At 35.0% G+C, this 9,208-nt stretch overlaps 1 pseudogene; it reads left to right on the top strand.

Annotated features, from left to right (window-relative positions):
• The first annotated feature begins 318 nt into the window (after positions 1–318).
• Positions 319–505, top strand: LOC119818176 (annotated as a pseudogene).
• The last annotated feature ends 8,703 nt before the right edge of the window (positions 506–9,208 follow it).

Below are 9,208 nucleotides of genomic sequence, written 5' to 3' on the forward strand. Positions count from 1 at the left end.
TCATGTTCAAGCCTATTCTAAAGCATCTTTATTAAACACAACAGTGTTTCATATTGAACAGTTCTGAAATTCTTTTCTGAGTTGCTGTCACCCGCCCCAGCTTGACTGAGTCAAGGTCCCTAAAAGATTAAAGGAATTCATCAATTACAGGTGATAGAGTGGAACTGAGCACCTTGTGTCCCTTCCTTGGCAGATTTGCAGTGTACTTGTCCAAGTACAGCTGTGTGTGTTTTATCTATTAGTGAACCACCAAAAAATTATTACGGATATTGTTTTTCTTTCCTGTTTTAAACTTGTAGCATCACTTGATAATAATAAATACTTACCTTGTCAGGGAGATACCTTGATCAAGAGAGGATAGGATAACATTGTGATCTTGGATTGGGGGCATTCCCAGGGTGAGGTTCATCCATTACATTTTGGTTATAACCCCTAAGATTTCCACAAATGTGGGAAACCTCCATGCATCATTGTGGCAATGGAGAAACTACATGTATGCTTTCTATTAGAAAGTAGGAAAGAAAAGAAAGACAGAAAATAAAGAGAGAGAGGGGCAGAGAAAAGAAGAGGGAAAGAGAGGGAGTAAAGGAGGGAGGAGGAAGGAAGAGAGAAAGAGAAAGACAGAGAGAGAGAGAGAGAGAGAGAGAGAGAGAGAGAGAGAGAGAGAGAGGAAAGGAAGGAAGGAAGGGAGGAAGGAAGGAAGGAAGGAAGGAAGGAAGGAAGGAAGGAAGGAAGGAAGGATGGAGAAAAGCATGAAAAGTTTCTGCCCACTTCCCATTAGACTTATTTGAAAGAGAAACTACCCATGCTCTGTACTTTATAGATCTGGATACTTTCATGAGGATCATATTAGAAGTTTATAGAAATTAAATCTGAAGACAGAGCTACCTGGTCATATTTTTATGTGAGCTACACTGATTTCTGTCAACTTTAACTTGATATTCCATAGTAATATATATTTCTAGACTTTAGAGATCTGATTAGATGCCATCACATAGAAGTATATTAATATCTATTCCATCATCCCTAGTGGGTTATATGTAGATGACATATTTTAAAGTCATTGATATCTTATGTTATATTATGTATAAGCTCAAGTTAATCTTCATAAAGTAATGTTTATTTGTAATAACTATATTAATCATACAACATAAAGACAGAGGGTGTGTTAGCTTTATGGTCAAGACAAACACATTAGAGAAATAATATTAAAGGGGGAAATTTGTTCACAGTTTCAACGGTTTCTATCCAAGACTTACTGGAACCAGTATTTCAGAGCCATGGCAGAACATCATGAATTCCAGCATTTATTTAAGAGGCTCCGCTTTTCATGGCAACCAGAGTGGGGGAAGGGGTGTTTTTAGGACAAGATATAGTGCTTGAAGACAGATTCCCAGTTATCTACTTCCTTTGGTGTGTCCTACCTCTTAAGGTTCTTAAGACTTCCAGAAACAAACTATCAATAATCAACTAACAGCTAAATCTTCAATATATGAGCCTCTAAAGAACATTTCATAATCAAACTATAACAGGTAAACTGAGTCATAGAATAGCTAAATAATTGCCAATAAATTTTCAGTCAGTAAGTGGATGAACCAAATTCAGTAGTCTACTAATTTTAAAACAAGGGAAAGGGGGTCTTTGTATGACACAAAGATATTAATTCTGCTTAGCTCAGAGAATTAAGGTGACAGACAAAATCAATGACCATGAGAGCTATCACAAACCAATGGCTTCATGGCCTGTTATCTTATAAACTCAAAGAATGATATTTATAAAAGCCATGATCTAAAGCTACATGCAAGCAAAAGACATAATTTTAAGTTACAGTTTCTAGTTCATCATGAATGGATGTCAAGGCTGGAATCTGAGCAGAAACCTATGACCAGGAGCTGAAGCAGAGTACATGGAAGAACTTTGTTTACTTACTTGCTGACAATGGCATTTTCAACATGCCAGGACTACCTTTTTTGGGTGGTGTCATCAACCAGAATTTCATGATCACTCTCATATAAATCATTAATCAAAAAATGCACCACAGAGTTGTCAACAAACCAATCTGATGGAGACATGGTCTCAATTTAGATTCCCCCTTTCTAGATGACTTGTGTCACATTTACAACAATCCAAACCTCAAACTATCATCATGAACAAAAGATGAACAAAAAATATAATTAGCGTACTGATGGAAGAAGTAATTATAGTGTTAGAGAGATTGCTTAGAAGTTAAGAGCACTAGATTCTCTTCAAGAGGACCTGGATATGATTCCTAGCACCCACATGGAGATTTAAATCATTCTGTAAATCTAGTTCAAGGAATCTAACATCCTCTTCTGGCTTAGGTGGATACAAGGCACATATAATAGTACACAGATATCCATGAAGGCAAAATACATATAGACATAAAATAAACAAACTTTTAAAAATTAAAAAATGGAGTTACTGTGATGGCAGTGTGAACCCAGACAATCCTCATCAGCATGAAATCTGGTTTTCTCACCTCCTTTCTCAAGTCATCCAAGCGACTAAGCTGTTTTCTATTTTCCTTAGTGGGCTCATTCTGGAAGCGAATCAAAGGCTTCTTTTCTTCATGGGAAGAGATGAGTCTTATTACTTACCCAGGCCAGTGTTTATGCAAAACAAAGTCCTCACTTCAAAGAGAATAAGAAATACTTTGTTTTGAGTTGAATATGAGTGAACCTGGCATGAGAACAGAGATTCAGATTGCCCCAAATGATATGTTCCAAAAAGGGAGTGGTTACATGAACTTTTATAGTCATAGGACAAAAGAAACTGTAAGTCAAGCCATTTACCAATTATGTTGATGAGAACACCAGAAAGTTGAGTTATAGCAAAATGGAGAGAAAATTCAGATATTATCTGATGATAGTCTTAGTTTTATGGCTGGTGAAAGCTAGTGTTCTGTTAATATATTTCAGTGCTCTTACCTGATTGGATGACAGGTCAGATACAGAAAGGATCCTAAATAGCTGCTAAGAAAATTAAGATATCCTACCTTAGTTGTGAGTCTATAATATGTCAGCACTAACAATCACAAAGTTCTTATTATTCAATCTGTCTTATATAATCATTCAGTAGTGGCTTTGTGGGGAACTTTATAAATCCTCTTGGCCAAACATCATAGAGAACAGATAAAGGTGAAGCTGAGTAAACAGGAAATCGTTCTTCAAGTGATATCAGTCTCCTCTGCATATGACATGCCATTTACATAGCTATATCAGCACAAACAAAGTTCAGACCATCAAGAATTGCCTTCTGTGTGTATCGTTATACTCTTTAAGTAGATTGATGAAGTAGATTCCTTTCTTAATGTACACAGTAATTTGTATTTTATGAAATAATTTATTTGATTCTTGAGTATTTTAAGTAACTTATTACTTAAAATAAGTCAAGTTACCTTTTAATTTTTTTTAGTTGGTTTAGTTTTTTAGTAATACGCTTAAGTAGAGTTGATAGCATTAATTTTAAGAAATATTAGTCCTCAATATTCAAATTATTATAACTACCACTTGTAATTAATAATTTATTCATTCTGTTATTTTGGTATTGCATCAGATATATGTTTGGAGAAGTAAATATATACTTAAATTACAGAAAAGTTCAATAATAATACAGTATTACTTTAAATTTCTTCTGAAAAAAATGCTTCATTTTCTCCGAGCCAAATATTTTTGTTATATATATATAACAAATATATATATATATCCTATAATTTGATAGAAATAAAGATTTCATAGATTTTGTATATAAACCAAATCATATTTCTTCATTTTACAATCAGAATAGTAAACTATATTCTGATAAAAGTTATTTTTGTAACATTACCAATCTCTAGCAGTCATTGAAAAACAAGAATATTTTTCAGTATGTTTATGTCCCAGCTAACTGAATCAGTAGACTCCTAGAAACCTTATCTAATCAAGAAACATGGGATCTAGAGGTATAGGTTAAAAATATTTTTATATATCACTTTCTTGTTTTGTTTAAAGATCCTTTGGTGGGTAGATTTTAACTATGCCATGCAGGCTAGCCCAGAACTCAAGTACTTAGCAGTCTCAAGCTTACAGCCACCCTCTTGTTTCAGCAACCCTAGTTCTGGGATTATAGATATGATCCGTCCCATTATGCTTAACTAATCCTTTCTAAGTCATGTTTTTCTTCATAGTGGAAGACTTAATCAATCCTAAACTACTTAGTATACTACCTAAACCTCTGTCTCCACATTGGTTGATTGTCATAAACATGCCCTGGATATTATTGCCATTGGGGACTATTTGTGTATAACTTGAATAAAAGGACTCGACTCAAAAGTTTTGGTTATCCCTAACAAGACTGATGCCATCAACACTGATCTAAAGGAAGGCAGAAATCTGTGCACACTCTGCACTTCCCAGAGCTTTCCAGACCTGGGGTTTATATACATTATTTGAAATTTGATTCTGTCAAATGATTACTATAATTTAGAGCCTGTGTATTGATAAATGTGGAGGTGTTCAAGACTGTGGGATGTCTAGAGATGGCAGATGGAACTCAGAATATATGTTTTTATAGAAAATAAAGACAACTATAATAAAGGCATCTGTGTATCTAGGAATTTGTTGTATTTTGGCATTTATGATTTCAGTATCAGTATAACCTAGTTGGTTGGAACCTAGCTGTTTCCTTGTTTTAAGTAGGAAAGAGATTCTACTGGTTTGGATATCAAAGTCTGAATGTAAAATAGAGATATATTCAAGGAGAGTACCTACTAAATATTTAAAATACACTTTTGTTAATTAAAAACTTACTTTTAAAAATCCAAATTATATTGAATAGTGAAATAACATTTTATGAAAGCAATAAAAAGTTAGAATTTTTAACATGAAGAATTGATTTAAGTAAGCTGGAGGTTATGACAAATGTGCAATTAATATAAGAATATATTATTATCCCCACTTAATTTCATTAAAACTAAGATAATTGTGTTATTGTTTATTCAGACATTGTTTAGGCATCTATGTTGTTGAAATTTCATGGATATAGCTTCACTAACTTTTCTAGGAGACAAAATATTACAGCAGACTTTCTGATTTTCTGTCTCTTACAATCTTTCTATCTCTTCTTCTTCTCCTTCTTCTTCTTCTTCTTCTTCTTCTTCTTCTTCTTCTTCTTCTTCTTCTTCTTCTTCTTCTTCTTCTTCTTCTTCTTCTTCTTCCACATTTCCCAAGTTTTAGGTGCAAGAGTTTTATTCTAACTGCATCAGTTAAGATACTAAAAATGAAGCTGTAAATTTCCTGGGCCCCAATCCCAAACAATAAATTTAAGGCAACTAAAGAATACTGACAGTAGAATAAATCATTTCCCCCAAGGAAGAGCAAAGCAATTACTTAACCAACACCAAGTGGTCAGCTCTGAAATTATATACAGCCAGGAAGATTGTAAAGACTGAGAAGGTTGTATTTATGTATTTGAGAAAGAGCAACGGGGGGGGGGGGTACATGGAAGATGCTGGAAGGAAGAAGGGAGAAGAAAATGAAATGCAATTGCATTTTAATTTCAAAAAATATATTTTAAAGAGAATTATGTCAACCATTTAGGAATGTTTAAATAGACACATTTTGAAATATTTTTGATAAATTTTTAAATGTCTAAGTATAAAATGATTTAAGATTCATGCTAGAAAAGAATGAGATCTAATAGCAACATTTTCAGAGGAATTTTGTATTCAATTACTTGGTATACTCAGTTTTTGTTGCATTCTGCTTTGTGCCATTTAATTTTTTAAATTGAATTTCTTTTTAAACTTCCTACATGGACACTGTATCTTCATCATTTCTACTCCTCACTCCCCAAATCTAACAACTTCAGTATCTTACCCCTATGTCCCAAACTCATGATTGTTCCACGTACATACATATTACATACATACATGCATACCCATATATTTAAAACCTGTTAAATGTCCTTAGCATTCCTCACATGTACAAGTGACCAAGACTGAATAATTAAGCCTAAACAACCTGTTGTGGGACTCTCCAGGAGGTACTGATTCTCTCTCTTTCATCAGTTGCTGTCCACATATAGTTCCTCATACAGTGGTAAGAATATACAGCGTTTCCTATGTTCACACTGGTTTATTAACTAAAGTTGTCATTAAGCTAGTCTTGTTCAGGCAAACGTATTGTAGAGAGTTAGTGGATGCAGTTTCCCTGTATTGTCTAGGGTACACTCTCTAGCAACATGCATACTGGACCTCTGGCTCTGACAGTCTTTCTTCTCTTCCATCACTTTTTCCTTATCCTAAGATATAGGAATGGTGATGCAGATATGTAAGTAGGAACTGGGAATTTTGCAGGCTCTTATTCCCCATTTATTTTCATCGAGCATGTATTTCTGTATTGCTGTCTATTTGATTAACAAAGAAGCTTCTTCAACTAAGGGTGAGAGGTATAGTTTTATAAGGGTTATAATTTTTTTTGGTTTAGGAAAACATTAGAACTAAGTTTCCTTCCCAGGTTTATGACCTCTCTAGACATGGGTAGTAGTCTCAGTTTGTAGTTCAGAAAGGAATTACATTCTATTCAATGAGGGTTACATAGTTATCCAATTAGATAACTATAGAATCAGTTACCCCAGATAAAAATGACACTATTGTACCCCTGAGGATATTTTGTCCATCCAGTCATTGTTGGAGTTTGTAGGCCTTACAGCTAGGGAATTCCAACCACTGCTTCTTTCCCTTGGAAGCATATTTAATAGCCTCTGACAGAATGAGAGTCAGACCCCAGGGAGAAGGCTTGCAGCTCAGCTCCAGCTTGATTACTCTAAGTGCTATGTGCAAAGCATGCAATTTATTGAGCAATAGGCTCTAACATTCAAGTTCTGAAAGGCAATGACAATAGTGCATATCACTTTGGTAGTCTCTTGTATTCTTTTAACCAACTAATTAACTAAGAGGAAGCGGTGCGGAAATGTTACACAAGTGAAAAAACATACTACTGGTTACATATTCTTTTGTTTTTCACCTTTTTTTCTCATCTGTATTTACCTTATAAATCAGAGTGTGACTGGGCACTGTATTTCCACTCACAAGCCTTGCTGAGTTACAAGACCTAGGGAAGCTTAGGATTTTGTTCTTGGTACGAGCCACATGGGAATTCCTGTTGTTTTAGCTTGTGTACTTACTTCTAAGACTAGTACATGCAGAACTATAGGGGATGAAAATTTTAAAGATGAAACTTAAGCCATCTTAATTTTTTCTGTTAAACATGAAGCTATCTGAGAAAACTTCCAAGTGAAATTATTTGGTCTAATAAGGGATCCAGCTCAATCGACAGCTAAACACTTCAGACCACACAAAGTTAATAGGTTACATTACGTCTACAACAAACATTCTACCAACCTATTGAATCAAACCTATAGTATCACAGTATCACACAAGTAGAAAGAAATTTTATGTCTGGTTACATATTCTTAAGAGTCCAGTGCAAGATGTGGAACCTCTTGCTCATAAATAATTTTATATTTCAAAATAGTCTAAACCAAACTGTGCTCTGTTGGCTACTAGTCATGTATCTAAGTCTCTACATGGTAGAAAGTGTGGGATTAAAGTATGGAACACTGAGAACCTTCAACGAGAAGTGGAATTACTGTGGCTCTTGTAAGATGACTAAAACTTTTGATATGCAGCATGGTCAGGCTCTGGGCCAAGTGTTTCCAGGTTCTTAGCCTCTTGTTCAAGGAATTGAATATAAGATCCACATTGATTGTAAGGTGCCAAGGAAACTTTATTCAAGATCAAAGTTATAGAGAAATTAAGAAAGATGATCTTAAGAAAGGCAATAGTCACAATATCATAAGAACAACAGTGCACAAGGGTTCTGATATTGCTCAGAGCATCTTTCTCTGCTGTTCAAGAGAAGGAGATTGTTTATTAATTTGGATGGTTTTTTATTCTGTTTGACAGTTTTAAAACTATATAACCTGTTTCTTTTTCTTCTTCCTTCCTTCTTCCGTCTCCCTTCTTCCTTCCCTTGCTTCCTCTCTTCTTTCCTTCCTTCTGCTTTCCTTTCTTTCTTCTTTCTTCTTCTTTCTTCTTTCTTTCTTTCGTTCTTTTCGTTTTCTTTCTACCTTCCTTCTTCCTTCCTTCCTTCCTTCTTCCTTCCTCCCCCTTCCCTCCCTCCCTCTCTCTCTCTCCCTCTCTCATCTCTCTCTCCTCTCCTCTCTCTCTCTCTCTCTCTCTCTCTCTCTCTCTCTCTCTCTCTCTCTTTCTTTCTTTCTTTCTTTCTGCAGATCACTTTCTTTAACAATCTGATTTTAATAATATAAATTCTGTAATGGTTTGAATGAGATATCACCCATATTCTTAGGCATGTGAATACTTGGTCTCCAGTTGGTGGTGCTATTTGAGTAGGTTTTGGAAGTGTGTCCTAGTTTGAGTTAAGTATGTCTCTAAAGTTGGGTATTGAAGTTTCAAAAAAAAAAAAAAACCTTGCTCCCTTCCAAGTTTGCTCTCTCTTCTTCCTCATTGTGGTTGAAGATGTGAGCCCACAAGTCTGAACCAGACTTAGAAGACGGGATATAAGAAAGCAGTCACTAAGGGCAACTGAATGAGTGAACAAATTCACCTAGGGTCACATCTAGTTACTCAGAGGCTATTCTTCAAAACAGCTTTCTTTGAACATGCAGAGCTGTGTAAGTTCCCATTTATCAAAAACTATGCCGCAATAATCTTGTAAGCCACAAGGGCAGGAAAAGCCAAGCTTAAACGCTGTTATTATCAATCTCCCACCATACTCATGGTGTTCATTAATATTTTAAAGGGTTTCTCATTTTACAGTGTGTACAATGCATAAGGGTTTTCTTAGAATCTGTTTAAATTATTCTTAGTCAAAGGTATGTCATATAACAGTCTTTTCCCCTAGACAAGGATTTTACTCAGTGGCACACAGCCTGAGTCTTCAGTTAAAGACTCAAAACAGTTAACATTTTCATTTCTTCTGGTTCTATTCTGGTGTTGTCTTCACTGCGGGGAAGGAATACTTAACGTTCTCAAGAAATCATTTGAGTAATATTATCACTCTAAGAATTTGGAAATCTTATTTTCTTTAAACTGTGTGATTGTATACTAAATAAGGTAAGAGAAAAGTCTTTTTTCTCTCTCTTTTTCTTTTTTCCCCAGTGCAGAGGTGGCTATGAAGTCGAGATA

Source organism: Arvicola amphibius, chromosome 6, assembly GCF_903992535.2.
Source record: "Arvicola amphibius chromosome 6, mArvAmp1.2, whole genome shotgun sequence".
In the NCBI taxonomy this organism is placed as follows: Eukaryota; Metazoa; Chordata; class Mammalia; order Rodentia; family Cricetidae; genus Arvicola; species Arvicola amphibius.